The 20,534-nt window shown below is 38.6% G+C and overlaps 1 protein-coding gene across 6 annotated transcripts in view; it reads right to left on the bottom strand.

Moving 5' to 3' along the window:
- CDK14 (cyclin dependent kinase 14) overlaps window positions 1–20,534 on the bottom strand; it is a 614,333-nt gene that overhangs the window by 54,964 nt on the left and 538,835 nt on the right. The window contains exon 15 of one of the 6 annotated variants that reach the window (XM_060633843.3): window positions 18,006–19,061. The exons of the other annotated variants lie outside the window; for them this stretch is intronic. The gene's annotated coding sequence lies outside the window, so the exon portion shown is untranslated. Of the gene's footprint in view, window positions 1–18,005; window positions 19,062–20,534 lie in introns of those variants that run through there. 6 annotated transcript variants of the gene reach the window in all.

Below are 20,534 nucleotides of genomic sequence, written 5' to 3'. Positions count from 1 at the left end.
CTCAGGTAATATGAGGCACTTGACTTCCCTCCTCTCGATGAATTTTCCAACAGCTTTGTGAGGTCAGTATTAACTATCCTTACTTGGATAAAGAAATGATAGTTCTTTAGAAAGAGAAAACAAACAAAGAAAACAAACCTCCAAGAGACTTTGGGACTTGCCCCTGGACACACAGTGAGAAATGATGCTTTTGGGATTTGAATCCAGGTCTGTATGAATCTCAAGTACAACTAGAAGCACTATGTGTCTCACATGCCATAGTGAGCCTGTTGCTTGTCATGGATAAAAACTGACGGTAGCTGGAGTTTAGGTGGTCACATGTCAAAATCTCAGGGGAACATGAGATCTTTTCAGCTAGAAACTGCTTTTCATACTTATACACATCTTTTCTTCTTATAGAGAAAACATGAAACATGTGATCCAGCAATTTCTCCAATGAACATTATCTTCCACTGTAGGCTGGACCCAAATTCAAAATTCTCTGTCCACATGTTTCATTGTTTGAAATGTTTTTGAGCACAAGATACCTAAGTCACACGGGTAGAAATTAATCAATGGAGACATGTAATGCACAAAATATGGAAATAATAGCTGCTTAAATTAAAATATAGGTTGCATCATCCAAATGAAGGTCGATCCAAAAATGGCATGTCAAACCACTAACATTTCTTTAACTGCTATTTATTTGCATGTTCTCTAGTTTTGTCTACAGTGTTTTCATGGATTTGCTCATGCTCCAGTGCTGGGTGTGCCAAGAGCTCAGTGCTGTATAAATAGTTTCAAATGCACAGAATGTGATGGAAATCTCATTTGAAACCATATGGCCTTTCACAAATGCTCCAAATGGCCACTACTCAAAGGTACAAGATTTAAAAAGTAATCCTGCCACCATTAAAAATATATGAATAAATAAACGATGGCAATGACTTCCTTTTCCCTACTGGATTTGTGGACGGGTTAGGGAGTATGAATTGCTTCTGCTCTGTGGCTGATTTTCAGTTCAGATAACTCATCTTTATTCATTTCCTTTCAGTCGTGATGAGCCATATTGAGAGCAGCTGTAGGCAAGAAAAAAAAAAAAGGATCTCCTCACTCCCTCCTTTAAATCCTTGTCAAGCAGCCGTTATAAAGAATCCATCTGGGCTCAGTGCTTTGCTGGGCACCCAAGAAATAATAGAAAACAGGAGAAACAAAAAGTTTAAGCTGAATCTAACAAAGAGATTTAAAAATTACCCAAACACATGTTTTGGGGAAAAATCAACCTCAGGATGATTTAATGCAAAGTTGGGTAGACCAGGCCTAAAGGAAAAGCACACTTTAAATTAAATTCAAAACCAGACCAAACCAAAGTGTACTTGGAAGGTGATGGGAAACACCAATAGGCAGGTAACTAGTAAGGAGAAGTCTGGTGGCCAATTCTAGTGAGAGTTACTTATAAAGTTAGAAGGTGATAGGTGAGTGTCAATAAGCCAAGCTCTAAAATGTAATAAGAGTGGAATGATTATGGGGAAACAACTTGCACAAAGTGGAATGAAGTAAGAAATGATTTACTTTAATAATTGAGATTTTATATCAGAAAAAGTCTTTCCAGGTTTAAGCGGCAAATGAATCGGGGATCAAAACTCGTTTTTTTTAAATTTTGGATAAATGATGAATATTTTTTTGGATCTGAGGTAGAAAGCAAATGCTTTTGACATTTTACTTAAAATGATTTCATCTGTTTTAATACATAAATCCAAAAGAAATCTTGTTTATGGATCATTCTACTATACTTCAATGACACAAAAATGGCTTCAGTTTCAAAGGGGAGAGTTGGCAAGTGATTACTGCATAAAATATCGCAGTCTTGTTTGTTTTACAGCATTTTTGTTCATGCGTTTTTAATGGTTACATGAACCAAATGCTTAGGCAGCTGTGCTGAAGATGGAATGAATGAGAAACAAAGATCTGCTAGAGGGCAAGCTGGAAGACTAACTGCTTTGCAGGTTTTCTTGAAATATAACTAACAGAGCAAGGAAGAATTCTAAGTAGTGTTTGAAAATGACCAAGAAAGCACAGTGACTAAAATTCACAAAACAAGTTTTAAGAAGCTAGAAGGAAAAGTCAACAGAAGAACTGTCAGAATACACAAAGAAAATCCAAACTCTCTTGCTTTCCATTTATTAGCTAGAATTAGCAATGGTTTTTACTTCCCATCATCTCTGAACTCTGCCATTTTGGCACTGCTGAGTCCTCTCTCCCTTGTGACCTTAACTCTTCCATGGCTCCTACAATTTGTTTCTCTATCTACCTCTGCAATCTTCTCCATCTCTGTGGCTGGATCGGTTTTCTATCTGGCTTCTTTCCATCTCCACTTACCTCCTACAGTCCAGGGTCCTAAGCCTTGCTCTCTCCTGGGAGTCTCTTTATTTCTATATCACCATGTCACTTCTGATCATTCCTAAAATCTACATGGCCTTCCTCAGTATCCACTCTGCAACCTACAGACACCAGCCTCTGTCCCTCTGCCACTGTGTCAACTTCAGTATGGTCAGAGTCAACCTCCATCACTAAGAGATCCATCCTCCAGGCTTAAAAATTGTGACTCACTTTTTTTTTTAAACTTTTTTCTCTCCCTTGGTCAGTATATACAATCAGTCCTACTGATTCATCAAAAATTTATCTCTGTATTTTTCCTTTCAGTAATGGAACTTAGGCTCTCACCAATTCACACCTAAATTATTTCCACAATAATACTAATAACAACTCAGTAGTGTCAACTTTCATGAGCCAAGCATTGCTCTGAATGCTTCATATGAATTATATCATTGTACAGGAAGAAACTAAGCACAGAGATGAATTTATCTGCCTGAGGTAACACAACAAAGCAGAGCCACGATTTGAACCAAAGCTGTCTAATCATAACATTCTTTAGCACTCTGTTGAATGGTTTCTCATAGAATCTCTCATCCAAGCCATGTTGCACACTACATCCACTTTATTTTTCTAAAATAGTGTCTAAGGGGCACCTGGATGGCTCAGTAGGTACAGCACAGGAATCTCAATCTCAGGGTCATGAGTTCAAGCCTTACATTGGTTGTGGAGCCTACTTAAAAAACAAATAAAATAAAAATAAAATTGTGTTTTAAATGCAGTTATCTGTATTAGCAACCTCAATTATCCATACCCATGGGCTCAAAATTTGAGTTAAATTTTATGGAAACTTATCTTAAGGAAATAATTACTTGTGTACAGGAAGATTTATATACATGGATCTTCACTGCAACATGATTTTCAACAGTTCAAAATTGGAAACACCTTTAATGTTCAATGGCTGGTTAAACAGAATTGTGGCGCATTTATATGAGGAAACACACAGTATTAAAAATGACATTGCAGAAGAGTATTTGGTGACACAGGAAAATGTTTAAGATTTACTCAGTGGAAAAAAATAGGTTATAGAAGTTATATAGAGTATGAATCCAATTTTGTGGGGGGGAAAAAAGGCAAAACAAAAACAAAACAAAAAACCAAATACACCAAATGTTAACCAAAATTGTTTTGAGGTATTGGGACTGTAAGGGATTTATTTTCATGATTCTCCAACATTTTATAATGAATATATGATATATTATAATCAGAGATCCCTCCCATGGTAAATGTTATTTAAAAAACAATATTTATATCTCATGACTACAGTGTCATTCCCTTGCTCAAGGACAAAACAGTAAATACTTACTGTCTGTTATAGTAGGTTGAAAATCTCCATGCCTTTAATGAAGCCCCCTTGTCTAAGGCTTCTTAGTTCTTGAATCCCAACCTCTATGTCTTTCCAGGAGAATGACTCCAGCCATATAGGATTTCATTAGGCTTCCTTTTTGCATGCCCACCAACTCTGCAATTGGTCAAAGCCCAGCCAGGGCCTCACATCACTCACTCCTGACCAATGCAGATGCACCCACCCATCCTGGATTCTTAGACTATAACTTGGATTTATTTATAAACGTTTGGTATTTCTTTCTAGTTTTACCATGTCTGGAAAATGGCACTCAACCTGTAGGCCACGTAGTCATTATAAAAGTCATCATTACCATACACAAGTCAGGCAAGTGGTAAAAATGTTTCCTCCATTTAGTGCTTTAGTTTTATTATTTACATGCTGGCTTTAGCTGCTATTCTCTGTCTCCTGCACCATGTTTTTCACACTCGGGCTATGGTACTTCCTACCTAAATTAAAGTGATATATTTACATGTATGTTTCCCTTGTTCAATTGTCAGTTCCTTGAATGCAGTAAAAATACATAATCGAGTTTTACTGCCCCAGCACATAACATTTAGTAGTACTTAATAAACATTTATTGAATGAATGGCAGATTAGCAGAAATAGGTAAATCTGTATCTAAAATAAATATAAGTTGTTTGAGGAAAATACTGAGAGCAACTTTCCCATGATTTATGATTGGACTATAATACCAGCACCAGAAATGATTAAAATATTCATGAATGAAATTGTTAAAGGTAAAAAATAATTCCTATCTCCAGTTAGCTTTGCCAGATACCTAAGAGATGCATAAAAGTGAACATGAAAATAAAATGTAAGACTTACACATCATTCTGATTTTTTATACCAGAAGACTGTTCCTATCTAGAGATTTAGCGATAAAATGGGTGGGAGGAGGAGGAGGAAAAAATAATTTTCACTGATTGTGAAACTTATCAAATGGCAACTCCAGTTGCCACTTTTTTCCACTATATTCTAAATTACTCTAAACTTGCCATGTATCTGTGGAGACCGAAAGATCATACCACAATTCACAAGACATAACACTGTATGAATAAGTGGTCTATATATGGGGAACTATAATTTTTCTGTGGAACTTTGGAGAAGTTGCAACCACACAAGGAAAGTCTGATTGGTTAATATGGCCAATCAAGCCACTGGTTGTGTTTCAGAATACCATAATCCCAAACACACAGGCGTGGTTTTATATAATACATGGGTATAACTCCAACAGGGTCTGCATGCTCTAAGGATTCTCCCATCTCTTGTTGGCCCTAATTTCCATTTCTTTAGACTACTTCACTTCTCTTTGAGCTCAACAGGCCATAACATTACATCATAAGTGGGTAAAACTGAGACTCATCTTTCCATCTTAGCGACCATATAAAGTGGATATTTAACTACCAGTGGATTCTGTCATCCTGGATCAAAGGAAGAATATGCAGGGAAAAAAAAGAGGGAAGCATTTTTCCTCTTCTTAATCTATGGGATAATGAACAAAAGTGCCCTTTGAGATCAAATGAGGAACACCAAGAGGAAAGCCATTCCAAACTAGTTGTTATTTATATTGTAAAAACATGGCAAAAGTTATTAAAATAGAACTGCTAAGAAATCAACCAGAGAAATAAAAATCAGGGAATTAAAAAATTTATAGTTTTAAACGGAACCCCAGTATAACGTTAAATTTAGGGAAAGTTTGTTCCCCCCCCCCCCCCCCCCACTTTATAGGCTAAGCACATTCTCTCAGGCTTTTACCAGGTGAAGGTAACGTTTTATGTTTTGCGTGCACGAGAGCATAATGAGATCCACAGTTATCTGGATTTGAATTACAATGAGCCACTTTTAATAGGTCCATTCTGTATCAGGGATATGATGTGAAACGAATGGACTCTGGGAATGAGGAGACTCCCATTGGACCTATAACTGTCGGCAAATCAGACTCACTTTAGAACTGAGAATTTGAGTTCTTTGCTTGGTACTGTGAGATAGCCTGAAGACCCGTGTTTGGGTGAGGAGGGTGTAAGGGCAGGGGCAGAACGCTAGAGCAGAAGCCAATGGAATAGCCTCCACAAAGGAACTCTAGTTTTAAGAACAAATTATGCCTGCTTAATGGGATATACAATCCTTGGGACATTGCAGGCATTCAATACCAATTATTAATAGTGATACTCTGTCCTTTAGTGGAGAGTTTTCCATATAAACAAAATTAAAAAAAAATACTTTATGCATTAATGAGGCAAATAATCAAGGAATATGAATCTTATGTTTATTATACTAAAATCTATTTGGATTAATGTCCTAAAAGCCATAGGTGCACCAAAACCTAAATTCTAACACTCTATTTAAAGAGATACAATTGAGGGTGCCTGGGTGGCTCAATTAGTTAAGTGTCAGACTTTTCATCTCAGCTCAGGTCATGATATGATTTGTGGGATCAAGCTCCACATTGGGCTCTGCCTTGACAGCATGGAACCTGCTTTAGATTCTGTGTCTCCCTCACTCTCTGCCCCTCCCCTGCTCATGTGCTCTCTCTCAAACTAAATAAATAAACATGAAAAAAATAAAAAAAATAAAGAGACACAATTGTATTATCTTTTAGTATGCAGAAACTAGAAGAGGGCTAATTTTATCAAGCAGAGGTCCTTCACTGGTTCACTTGAACTTAGCACATTAACAGTGGTTTCGACATGCTTGAAAACTGGTTTTTAAATAGGATAAATACTGTCCTTGATGTTCCTCTTCAGAAACCTTTACTGACTTAGTAAACTACTTTTCATGGATGGAGGAAAAGCCAAATTCACTAGGCCATTTCACTTACCAAAAATTAAAACACACACACACACACACACACACACACACACACACACACACACCCAGTACATAAACATTAAGCTTTTCTAGTATTTTAGATCAACATGTAAAAAAAAAGAATCACTGTCTGAAAAAGAATGTAAATATATTACATTCCTGTAGGATAGAGTAGCAAAAATAAATAGATTGACTACATTTCACCTAAATACATAATTAATAAGTTGATCTAATATATTTTGATTTAAAGGGAAACTTAGGGGAATTGCATTTAAGGAAATGCTTTAAACACAAAGTGTCTCCTCGTAAACAAGTAGCAGGCAGGAGGTCTTACATCTATGGCATTAAACGGGTTAAGTGCACGATCCCAACTGGAGGATGTTGTAATTTTTTAGATTTATGAATTGGCCAGGCCACTTAGCATCTTGAACGCAATGGACGCTATCTAGATCTGTCCCTTACCTGCTGGGAAGAGACAATTCCCCTCACACTTGGAACCCCGAAGCCCGTTAAGCTGCCTGCTCTGTAACCTTGGCAGCTGGACCCTACACAATTCTTCATCTCCTGCCACTGGGCCTCACTAAATAAAAACTATGGTGCCTTGTTAGCCAACAACTGAGCGTGAAATCACTACACTGCAATCCCCTACTCTCTGAGTCAATCAATTCTTCCTGCCATTATGGATCTGGATGCATCGGGTCAATAAAGAGAGGGGGAGAAAATGGAGCGGAATAAAAATAGGGGGACGGAAACACACCCAAACAGTATAATTCCATATAGTGAAATTAGTTAGTGCATTCATATAAAACAGTTTAGAGCTGGCTAACAAAACCAAGGCATGTGCTATTTAATGTCGTCATCAGGCTTTGAACTTGCCCAGGACACAGAATGGGGAAAACTATGGAGACAGATATGCGGCAAAGAAATAAGCTTTTGTCAGGTCTAAATTGCTAACAGATTAGAGCGTGTTTGACAAGGCACTGAGATTGTAACATATGTTCTTTTTAAGAAGTATTAACATTTCATGCATTAGCTACATGCTAACTGAGAAAGCCTGAACCACTAAGAACTATTAGATGTCATTTGCAGTAGTCAGCAGCTCTCCATGCTTGGAATCCTGTGTGAGCCTGCACCAGGGGACAGAGGATGCAGGGAAAGTGGCGAGGAGGGGAGGAAAGTCAGAAAGGACAGAATGCAAAGAAAGAGGCTGTACCACGTGCTGAAAGTGGTGCAAACTTTTTTCTTGAAGAAGCTCCCAAATGTTCAGAAGAGGGGTGCAGAAGAGGGAAGGAATATTTTGACATAAAGTTCTTTTCAGCATTTTATCCCACTTAAATAACATCTCCTACCTATTACTACTTTCTTAGTTGGAGAGCTGTTTACTCCATATCCTGAAATGGCCCTTTGGCTCACATTTCCCAAAATGGTTCTTTTTCTGGAGGGCAAAACTGTTTTATGGCAGAAATCAGAGTGCTGAATAAATATTATTATTAAAAACGAGCTAGGACTACTGGTCCATCCAGAGCACTCAAAAATCATTAGGCCTTTACTACAGGGCCCAGGCTTCCTAATTGTAAAGTTTCACATATAGTGTGTTATGGTTGCTTTTACAGAAAATTTCAACAACTTTTGCTGTTAGTCTATAGGCCCCTTATGGATAGCAGCTATATCTTGTCTGCACAATGCCTGGCAAATAGTAAGGACTGGATGAACATTTGTTGACTTGTATTGATATGAAGGGAATGGAAAATATAAAATAATACCTCTAAGCAAGGAGTCCTACCAGCAGCACTGTCTACCCATCCCTCTTCCATGGTCCTACCGTCCTCCTGGCCATGGTCTGTTGCACTCCCAGGCATAACTGACTGCAGTTCTCATTATCGGGCAAGGCTCACTGATTGCTCTTGTCTTCCCTAGAAGACTGCAGTATCCCTAAGGTTGGGCACTAAGACTTACTTGACTTTGTAGCCTAAACATCCAGAACAGGGGCATACTGATAGGGCACCAAAACTAATTATTACCTGACAAACTTCATACCCGCCAGACGAGTTACCATCCTATTTTATTAAAGGCGCTGGAAATGGAGAACTCCTATCTCAGTAAAATGTAATTATGTGCACATCATTATCTGATTTGAAAATTCTTTTAAAATGAGTTCTTATTTTGTATCATACAGCTTAATTTTATTATTCACATGTTATTCAGAACCCAGGGATTGTTACTGATCATATTTGTACATGTGTGTACATATTTGTTGTATATGTAGATAGAAAGGTATTCAAAGAGATATGGAGATAACAAACTTTAAGCCCCAGGTCCCTTTTCACTTCTTGACTGACTCCCTGATGCTGATTTTAATGTTAAACATGCTCCTTTTAAAGTTAAACAGAATTCTAAACATAGCTTAGAAGGAATAAAAGCTATGAAGTATTATCATACCAAAAGAGAAATAATTTCAGAGTTGGTTGTTACTTTGGATTATTTATGCACCTATCCAGATTTTTATGGGAAAAAAAGAGTTTGATTTTGATCCTGGGACTCATAATCTGACTTCATTGATAGCAAATTAGTACAATCTAGGATATGGTAGAAGATATTTATCATATATGCAAACATAATCTGTTAGGAGAAAAGCAATGTGGCTTATATATAGAGAGAGGGCATGACTCTTCAGTCATTGTGAGTTATTTGAGAAGGTAAATAAGCAGGGCACATCATTTATTTAAACCTTTAAAGCCCTTTGACAAGGTTCCACATCAAAGATGGTTTATAAAAACGGAGTGAACATGGGATTGGGAAAGTGTTTTCTCATGGAGAGAGGAGTTGATTTAAGATGGGAAATAATGAGAAGAACCAACCTTTTTCATCAGAGAAGTGTCATATGTAACCGACAGACAGCATTAGCTGGATTTTCTTTTTAATATTAAAAGTTATCTTGGAGAGAGAAGCACACTGAAAGAAAGAAGGAAGGAAAGAAAGAAAAGAGAAGAAAAGCAAAGAGAAAAGAAAAAAGAAAAAAGAAAAGGAATGAAGGAGGGAAGGTAGATCTGCATGACGTATCTGCCTCTTTCGTGTGATAAAACCATGGGAAGATTGTGTGTGTGTGTGTGTGTGTGTGTGTGAGAGAGAGAGAGAGAGAGAGAGAGAGAGAGAGAGAGAGAGAGAGGAAAGAGACAAGAGGAGAGAGAAGAGCTGCTGGAGGTGGGGTGGAGGGTGACAAGCAGATGATGCTCTTATCAACGCACCGAACTGGCATAACTGCTCCCACCCAACATGGACAAGTTTGATGACTATGTCCTACAAGACATCTGATTAGAAAAGTCTGGTGAAACTGAGGAAATAAAATATTCTAAGTATTATTTTTAAAAATGGAGGGAAAAAAATCTCATTGGTGTGTGTGTGTGTGTGTGTGTGTGTAATGAAAGAACAATGGAGGCAGACAGAGATAGAAAAATTGTTCAGCAAGGAAAAAACACAAGTTGAGAGGAGTGACTGGAAAAGTTTATAGTCACAGAGGATTTACAGGGGGCGGGCGGGGGTGGTATCCCCTATGCTCACTGTCTGAATAGTAAGGGGGGTGGTATCACTATGCTCACTGTCTGAAGAGTAAAGCCAGGTAAACCCCTTTGAAGTTTAAAAGGCTCTTTTAGGACACCCGATAGGATGTGCTTAGATTTACACAATAGGTGGCTCTTCAAGAGAAAGCATCCAGGGAAAATGTGAAATACGCTTAAGAAGTTTGAGATATTTGGGAGGCTAGATTCTTAACAGGTTAACAAAGCAAATGAGGAGCTTCTAGCTGCACCCCCAGCTTTTGAACTTCCCCTCCTCTCCCTTCCACAGAAAGAGGAAGAGTGGCAGGCCTGGAAGAGCCATGGCTTCCATTCTCTCGATTTAATGCAGAAAATTGAGCATGGATTGTGAATGTTGCATCAGGATTACTGTTATCAACCTTAGTCACTAATGACCCAATTTGGGAGCAAGAGGAGTAGAGGGGAGAAGGTTCCAGTCAAACAACAGTACTGTCTGAAGATGCAAAATATCTTTTTTAAGGTAATTAAAAAAAATTTTTTGGCGACTTTAAAGACTGGTTTCTTATGTGCAGTGCAGCATAGAACAGCTTGTAGGCTGCAGATCAATAAATTCCAGTTAACTTTCAAGTCATGTCGGCATGCAGCCCTGACTGGTTTATTAATTTAAATTTCAGCCCTCTAAAAAGGTATGTCTAAAGAAATGAGGCACTATGAGGATGGTACTGAGATTGCTCAATCAGAACAGGCCTTTGCATATATTGGTTATCCACATCAACAGGAAATCTTAAACCACTGAAGAGAATAGATCACCCCTCCCTCTGGCTCATTTGGTTAGTGTTTTTCTTAGGAACCCCGAGAACCGTTTCTTTTTGTTTTTAACAGTACTTGATCTCTGAACAACAAATACCTTATGGCTTTCCTCACTTGCACTTCAGCAACTAGTTAAGAACAAAAAAGGTGAAAATGAAAAGAGAGTAACACTATCTCAAGGTTTAAATCTCTTCGTAGGGAGGGAGGAAGGTCTGCCAGAGTCTCCTTTCTCTCTTCCCTGCCACGATGTCCCTGGAATGGACCAAACAGTAAGGATTTGGCCTAGAAGTGAAAAGTGAGGAACAGCTTATGCTTTTGCTACAATCGTCTCTTCCTTGCTTTCTTACCTTTGATTCTTCACTTTGTTTGCTTTTGCTACACATTTTTTAAAAGCCCTCAAATATCTGTCAGTGGATGATCCCTTTTGTGGACTTGCTCCAGGCATCAGGACATTCTGGAATCCCTGCTCCAAAATGACTAGTATTTTAAGAGGTACAGACTAATTTTACTGTGCCCCAAATTATTATGATAGCACAGCTGCGGTTCAAACAATGCATCCTCAAACTAAATGGCTTCTGGATGATCTGTGTTCGCTTTTCCCTTACACTGACATAAATAAGAACAAGCTGCTGGAATCCATGAAAACTGGTCAGAGACAAAGGCTGCACAAGAATTCTGCACCTACAAGATTTTTATTGTGAAAGAAGTATTTACGAAATGCTAATACCATTTGAATTTGGCCCATGTAATAGTATCTTAAGTATATGTTTAAAAAAACAAGTGTTATGATGTGACTCTTGATCCTGGGGTCACTGAGTTTGAGCCCCACATTGGGTATAGAGCTTACACAAATTACAAATAATAAGTAAACTTAAAAAAATAACACACAACCCCCCAAAACCCACAAGTGCTTACATAGAAATCCTAGATGTTTTCAGATCAATTGGGCCTTCATGAGATTTATATAGAACATTACTATCATTTTACTAATAATTGTGATATGTATTTTAAGAGCTAACTGAAACAATATGGAACTTACGGCAAATTTTCTTGTTGAGAAATTTAGACTAAAGACAGATTTACACTTTTTTATTTCTGACTGCATTCAGTTTTAATCAAGGTTTCTAGAGCTTCTCACTAACAGTGAAATTGTATTTAAATAGGGCCTTTAGGGTTTTCGAGTTACAGATTAATTAACTCAATTTGGACAGGGTTTTGGGGGCAACTGTAGCTCTCGCGTCTCTAATTTTATCTCCAGAGGTAGTCAATGTTCCTCTAGACATTAGCAACTAAATAATTGCATAGGCTTAGACGGATTATGATTGAAACGTCTCAAGTAAAGCAGACTTGTTAGAAGTCAGAATAAGACCAGTGTTGAGTACAAGGATAGCATGCTATTATTTCACATTTCTAGCACCTTGCTGATCTGGGCTGTGAATGCAACTGTACCACTCAGCTGGGGGATGTGGGGGATATGAATGAATGGCTCATGTATGTTTCCCCCTCTGTAAACTGGGGATGAGAACACCTAAGTCACAAGGCAGTTGTGAGGACTAAGTGAGAGTATTTGTGTAAAGTGTCCACCATTGATGCCTGGCACACAGTGAGTGTTCAGTAAGTCAAAGGCTGTCACTATTACTATTATAAACCTGAGTACCATGTTTTATTGTGCATAGCAAAGTTTTCTAGAAATAAAAGGCAAAGACAAAGGATCAGGAAAAGAGTAGCACATGCTTGTTCAGACAATACAATGAATACTCTTTGATCAGATTTTCTTTCGTGCCTTTCTCCAGGTACCCATGCACCCATTCATGCATGTTGTTGAGGCCATTACATTGTTTGCGCCTTCATACATAACCTGGACTTTTTAGGTTCTCTGCGCCTTTAAATCCCCCTCTCTGGAAGCCTGTTTCTGACTATAACTATCCTACCTAGTCTTCAAGCCTTAGCTCACATAATATCTTCTCCATGAAGCATTCCCTGACTCAGTGAGGTCTGTCCCTGCTGTTTTCCTCGCCCTGAATTTACATTTGTATAATTATACTTTTTGTATTTTACCTTGAGCTAGTTAGTAGTCATCTATATCTTATGTCATTTAATGCACTTAAGCCACTTGACAATAAGGAACCACTGTCATAGATTGAATGGTTTATGTTACTCAAAATTCATATATAGAAGTCCTAACCTCCAATGTGATGGCATTTGGGGTTGGGGCCTTTGGGAGGTAATTAGGTGAGATGAGTTCATGAGGGTGGGGCCTCATGATGACAGTAGTGTCCTTACAGGAGAGGAAGAGAGACCAGAGCTCTCCCTCTTGCTTTCTCCACCATGTGAGGACACAGTGTGAAGGTGGACGCCTATAAGCCAGGAAGAGAGTTCTCTCACCAGGAACCAAATATGTCAGAACCTTACTCTTGGACTTTCTATGCTTCCAGAACAGTGAGAAATAAGTGCCTGGTGTTTAAACCCACCCATTCTGTGGTATTTTGTTATGGCAGCCTGAGCAAACATAACCATGTCATTATATAGCTCACACATCTATATGTGATTTGTTAGCATTTAATAAATGTTTGCGAATTGTCTTCTGGTTCTCATTCATCTGGGCCATTTATTTCCATGAATATCTTTCTTCACTGGAAACTTGTATTCTTTTCAGTTTGCTCCTGGTTCCCCAGCAACTAAATGCAAATATTTCACCCTGTGTACAACACTCTGCTAAATGCTATGGAATATATCAACCTTACCTCAAAAAAGCTTTATGGTCCCCTTGGAAATGGAAGATAAGCACATATAATGGTAAAATAAATCTGACTAATTATCACACAGAAAAGATTCTAAGACAGGCCCAATAAGGGCCAAGGAGGTAACCTTTGTGAGTGAAGCATGCTACATTAAATTTTTTATGGCTTTTTTAAAAAAGTATATTTATTTATTTTTAGAGAGAGAGAAACAAAGCACACAAGTAGGGGAGGGGTAGAGAGAGGGAGAGAGAGAGAATCCCAAGCAGGCTCTGCAGTGCCAGCACAGTGCCTGATGTGGGGCTCAAACTCACGAACCATGAGACTATGACCTGAGCTGAAGTCAAAAGCTGGACGCTTAACCAACTGAGCCACCCAGATGCCCCTACATTAATTTATATAAAGAAATATGCTCTCACCAATTTTTCTTCAACAAAAAGCCCCTCTGGCTAATTTTAAATTTTGGCCATTAGTACAGAAACATGGTTATATGTTTCACTTGTCTTTTACTTCTACTGTAAGAAGAACAATAGCAAAAAGGCGAGGGTAAGAATCACGTGCTTCCTAGCCTCATTGGCAGAAGGACAGGCTGCAGTGGCAGAGGTTGTGGCAAACTTCAGAGCATGGCCTCTTCTAAAGAAGGTGCTGCTCAGCCCCAGCTATTCACTGCAGTTAGAGAATGCCTGGAGTGGCTCGATCTTCCTTTTCTTTTTAATGAGACACAGAAAAAAATGGATTTTTATGTAAAATCCATGTAGTTTTAATCACTGGATCTTAACTTTAAACATTTAAACACACTGTTTTAAGCAAATACGTGTATGGCCGATGTCTACTAAAGGCTTTCACGTTACAGCCCCCATGGTGTTTTGGAAAATCAGAGAAAGACAAACAACTTGCAGTGTGGAACTCTGCACAGAAAAGAGGTCTGGAGAAGATTGCGACTGGGACACACCTACAACTTATTTCTGCTTTTTCTGACCTCTCTCTCTGTTGTCTTTACCCAGAGTGCAGTAACAGTGATCCTGTTTTTGAACTTTTATGTTGACCTCATCAGAGCACCATCTTGCTGCAGGCACCCAAATCTCTGATTCCGCTTTTAATTGCCCACTTTCAAATGATACGCCAACCTAAACTGAAGCACACTTTTACTTTCCATGCCCAGACGTGGTCTCACTCTCCCCACCTACTGCCTGTCCCTCCAGAGTTTTTCCAGGCCACCAGGGAAGGTACCACGTGGTCAATGCTCTAGTCTCACAATGTGGGAGGCAATTCTAATTTTTCTCGTCTATCTCCTCCAACTCCAACCACATGACTACATCACATTAACGATTTTTTTTTAATGTTTATTTATTTTTGAGAGAGCGAGACAGAAACAGAGCAAGAGCTGGAGAGGGCAGAGAGAAAGGGAGACACAGAATCCGAAGCAGGCTCCAGGCTCCTAGCTGTCAGCACACAGCCCTGATATGGGGATTGAACCCACGGACCTCTAGATCATGACCTGAGCCAAAGTCGGAACTCAACCGACTGAGCCACACAGGGGCCCCGACATTAACGATTTCTTTGGAATGATTTTGAACAACCCCTTATTGAGGGTCATGAAACTTAAATAATAGTCCTTAAAGACTGTTTCCACTTTATTGAGTTCTTTGCTTCGCTCAAGTAAATTCCTGCCATCCTCTGCATGCAACACGTTCCCTTCTACTTTCGTCTTCTGCTGATAACAAAGAAGAGTCTCTTGAATATCTCTTCCCAATTTCCACTAATCCCCTTTCTTCATCTACATTAAAACTATCATACCAAACTGAACCCTGATTTGTTCTTCCTTTTGTCACGATCATGTAGGATTTGTGCCAAGAAATATGTTGCATTGTAAGGATTTCTAGATTTTTGTTTTGTTTTAGTAAAAGAAATGGAAAGACAAAAAATAATTATCATAGAAGAGTTCAAGTAAATATGTGTTTTGTTTTATCACAGACTTCATGGAATTTGGGATTCATGAAAGCGATGGAACACTTGTTACAAATCAAGCAAGGCACTGTGCTAAATGCTTGACATTTATCATCCCATTTGATCTCAAGTCCCTGATAAAATAGGCACTATTCTTAGTCCTGATTGACAGATGGGAAAAACTGAGGCTTAGTAGGTTAAGACTTAGCTCAGGTCACAGAGCTGGTGAGTAGTGCAGTAAAGCCTCAAGGCCCAGGCTCTCCAAGGCCCAGGTCTCCAAGGCAAAGACCCTACTAAGCCCTACTCTACACGGCTTCCCTGAGTCACAAGAGCTGCCTGTACCGAGTGAAGTCTACTGCTAACAGGCTGATATTTTTTTTCATTAAAAATTTTTTTTTTTTACATTTTAATTTATTTTTGAGAGACAGAGCACAAGTGGGGGGGAGGGGCAGAGAGAGAATGAGACATAGAATCTGAAGCAGGCTTCAGGAGCTCAGAGGAGCTCAGCACAGAGCCTGATGTGGGGTTTGAACTGACAAAGTGTGAGATCATGACCTGAGCAGAAGTCGGACGCTTAACCAACTGAGCCACCCAGGCACGCTCTAACAGGCTGATATTAAGATTAATGCAATGAATGATTGATAAAATGTCCACTAACATAAGGTTAAAAGAAAGGAAGCCCATAATTGTTTCACATATTTTTGCATATAGGCAAAACAGAACTCATAATTAAACACCAGAGTGCAACCTTAGATCCCAGCTTTCAGGACACTGTGTGTCAATCATGTCAAAGGTAGAAAAAGTGCCTGCTAAACCTATTCTAACTCTCCAAAGGAAGTCAAATAAAATGCACTTTTAGGGAAGTCCATTTGTTTTCTTATTATTTATTTCTATTAAAGAGACTGGGTCTCCCCTCAACACTCAGTTCTCCAAGGACCTTTTTTGGGCATGCAAGGCTGCCTGGCTCCTTCTCACTCATGTCACCAATGCTCACTTCTGCCTTTGGTCCCTCCCTAATGAATCAGACAGGAAACGTGCAGGGAGAAGGACTCGTTGCTTTTCCCTTTTTAAACTGTAAGACTGTTTAAAATCCATTCTGATTTAGTGTTGTCCTGGTTATATGCTAAGTCTCAGAGTTTTCTATGGGATTAAGTAGGGAAACTGCATTTCAACTTTAGAAAGAAAAAAAAAAATAAAAAAAAAACAACCCAAGCAACTGAAGGCTGGATGATTTCCCAAGTCCTCCTTAGAACAGAAAAGCAAAATAATGCCTGATCTGGCCCTGGCAGCTACTGTACTTAGCTCTAAAAAATCCCAAGAAGGGACCTGGGAAATCATTTATTCAAACTTTTGGCCACTGCATCCTTTGTTTAAAAGGTATCTTAGGAGAAAAACAGAACGAATGCAGCAGATTAAAGTGCAGCTACTTTGATGGAGAGAGTGATGGACTTGGAGTCCTGCCCAGTGTCAACCCCCTTCCCCCTCTGCCTCCCAAGAAAAACCTCGGAGGGGATCAGAGGAGCAGCCACTGGCTTTCAAACTTGTTTTGGCCACAACTCACTGCAAAAACACATTTTATTAAGTGACTCGTACAGGTGCATCTGAACACACACACAGCTGAGACAAAACTTCCATGACACAATACTCTTATCACTACCTGTGTCATCTGACATGCTTCTTTCTGATCTCATCTCTTCCATTTAAGAAACATGATTTCCAGTCCACTAGATGCTGTCTCTGCACGTTAAGGGAGTTGAAAAACACTGCATTCAATGACAACCTTAGAAATAATTCTATAGATTAGAAAATTTTGCTCTTGTATGCATTTCCCGTCTCTGAGGAACCAATGAGGAAAAAGTGCAGTAAGAAGTGGCAAGCGGAGGCACTAACATTGGGATGCAGGGCTAATTCACTTGATCCAAGAAGGGCAGATTCCCTTTGTAGGGAGTTGGGAATGCTGACCTACAGCGATGGCTGGTCTTTTTTCTCATGACACATCATGGGACAAGGCCACAGAGATTTCCACCACACGGACCAGAAAAGCAGGGAAAGTCAGAAGCTAGGCAACAAGAAAAAGGAGGAGAGACAGCGAGTCTGTGTTTGAGTCTCTGCTTCCAGTTTATGGCCAAGGCTCAGTTTTTTTTTAAATTTATTTTTAATGTTTATTTTATTTTTGACACAGAGACAGAGCATGAGCAGGAGAAGGGCAGAGAGGGAGGGAGACATAGAATCCAAAGCAGGCTCCAGGCTCTGAGCTGTCAGTACAGAGCCCGACACAGGGCTTGAACCCACAAACCATGAGACCATGACCTGAGCTGAAGTTGGACGCTTAACCGACTGAGCCACCCAGGCTTCCCAGTCAAGGCTCACTTTTATTTTTGTCCTTGATTCTATAAAACATCCGATATCTTGTAATTTACCATTTTATTTTTAAAAGAAGTAGAGAGGAAAAGAAATCACAGCACAGTCGTGACAGTTTGAAAATAAGTTGTCATTAATATACATAAAATCTGTTAATGCTACAAATCATCACCAACACAAGAAAAAAACCCATCCCTTTAGAAGAACAACACAGAAGATATTTCTGGTGGATTTGAAAAAAGCGAAAGAGAATGCAAACATGTATTTGTGGAAAGAATTCCCAACATCTACTCCTTTTCCACCCTTAGGATTGTTGACTGACTAGGCCAATACAGTGGGAGCCACAGAATTCAAAGGTTTGACTGAACTTTCTTCACTAACTTGAAAGATCCATTTCAAATACTATTTATTTAAATGTGTGTCCTTTTTCATTTTTCATTTTAGCAAGAGGCTGCAGGAAATACACTTAAAAAAAACCAACCATCTAGACATGGTAAACTTACAACAAGGAAGGCTTCAGACATATGTACTTCCACACCAAATCACAAAATGGGCTTTTATAAATTTCTTTCTACAAAAATAAATAAGAGAAAGTAATAAAAAAAGATAAAGCCCTCATACAGAATTGCAGCAATTATATCCCCACAGCTACACTATAACCCAAAACTTTGCAAACGCTTTGATTATTGAACCATGGCTGAAGTGAATAATTTGCTTTTCACTAAGAAAACAAGCACATTCATTCTCACCACAATGGAGAGAGGCAGTTTTAATTAAACCTTATCAAAAGATGAATAAAGAATAAACTCAATACCCATTCCACAGAACTCTATTTTCATCTGTTTAGTTTAAGCTTGCCATGTTCGTGCAATAATTATCCACTGTCCAAGGAATGCTGGAGTTGTGTTAATGTTGGTAAAGATTTAATTAGCTCAATTATCTGGAGAGTATTGAAGTGAGGCTCAGCACAGTACAAATTTCTTCAGGCTTTATACATACCTCTGATCAAAATACATGAAACTGAAATCTAAGTGAACAAAAGACTCTTACTTCTACAGTTCTACTATTGAAACAGTTCCATACTTCATAATTTTATTACTCCAACTGAAAAAGAAAAAAAAAGAACCCTCAGTATAAGTCTTTAGAAGTACAACTCATAAGTAAAGGCTTATCTTGCGTGTGTGGGTGTGTGTGTGTGTGCGCGCACAGTTAACTTCCTAATCTGTAAATATGTTCTTAGGAAGTTAATTAAATTTGTCTTGCAGATAAATATTAATACCAAAGTCCAGTCCTTTTAAAAACTTTTTATCTTTCCACTGTAGCCTACATATATTATGCTTTTCCCAGAAAATGAAGCATTTAAAAAGTATTCAAAGTGTGGTAACACAGACAACTGTTTCAATCTGTCAGACACCAGGGACAGACAGTAGGGTTCATTTCAGAAAACAGATTGGCCCCCAGCGGCCTGACCTTCCTGGTGGGAAAGAGAACACAGCGCTGTGCTTGACAAGCTCAGCAACAAAGAGGTATATTCAGGTCCCCCCCCCCACACCGCCCCCTGCAATTCAGACACGCTTCTCACAGGGAAAAATGCAAAGCAGGAGAAAGAAATGCACCACTTTCAGCAAAGCAGAGTTTACTTAGTTCGGAGACAAGGATCTCAACAATAACAAAAAATAACGTACTTAGGAAAGTAGCAAGCAATGTTTTATCCACTCATCTATAACTTCAGAACGCTCTAATCTGGCCATTGCCAATGTCTTAACATCCAACCTCACCTGTAATCCACACTCACTGGCATTATAACATCAGTGAAAACCCGAACAGATGATTATCCTGATAAAAGCTTTCTTAATAACTTTACCAATGAAGAGGGCATAACTTTTCTCTCAGAAGCTGGCTCATACTAATTTCAAAGTAAGCTTTCTCTTTGTTTGTACATGTTACAGGTTTTGCCTTTATTTTGAAACTTAAACGAACATTTCCTTGTGTTGTAGACCCTCAAACAGATTTTTCATTGCTTTTTTTAATTTTGAATAGGGTCTTCTATGCTTCTTCCTTCTCCAAAGGAGTCAAAATCCAGCAGAAGTGTCAACAACAATAAAAAAAAATTGATAAAGTAATGTTTTTAATAAAAAAAGTCTCAGGCTAAATTAGTTGCTGTATATTAATACACAGTTTTCCCCTAACCTCCAAGGTCAAGTTTTATTGCATATCCTGCTTAGTCAGCTAACAAGCCATGTTTAGTTTGTATGTTTTGAATTCTATATGTGGAGATATATACATATATATACACAGATACATATATATGTATACATACACACACATATATATACATACATATGTATACACACATACATACATATACACATATATATGTATACACACATATATACGCCTATATATATGTAAGATAAATTTAAAAGGCACTCACAACTGACCACATTATCCTTATAAACAAGTACATTGCTGTTTTTTTAAGCTTAGATTCTGTGTTTTAGTACATACTTTCCTTAACTGTAAGGATTATGAGCACTTAGGCTCAAACCAACTAGCGCAGTTGAAACAAGTCTTGAT

This window comes from Panthera onca, chromosome A2, assembly GCF_046562875.1.
Source record: "Panthera onca isolate mPanOnc1 chromosome A2, mPanOnc1 haplotype 2, whole genome shotgun sequence".
Classification (NCBI taxonomy): domain Eukaryota; kingdom Metazoa; phylum Chordata; class Mammalia; order Carnivora; family Felidae; genus Panthera; species Panthera onca.
This window is presented reverse-complemented; position numbering and strand designations above follow the sequence as displayed.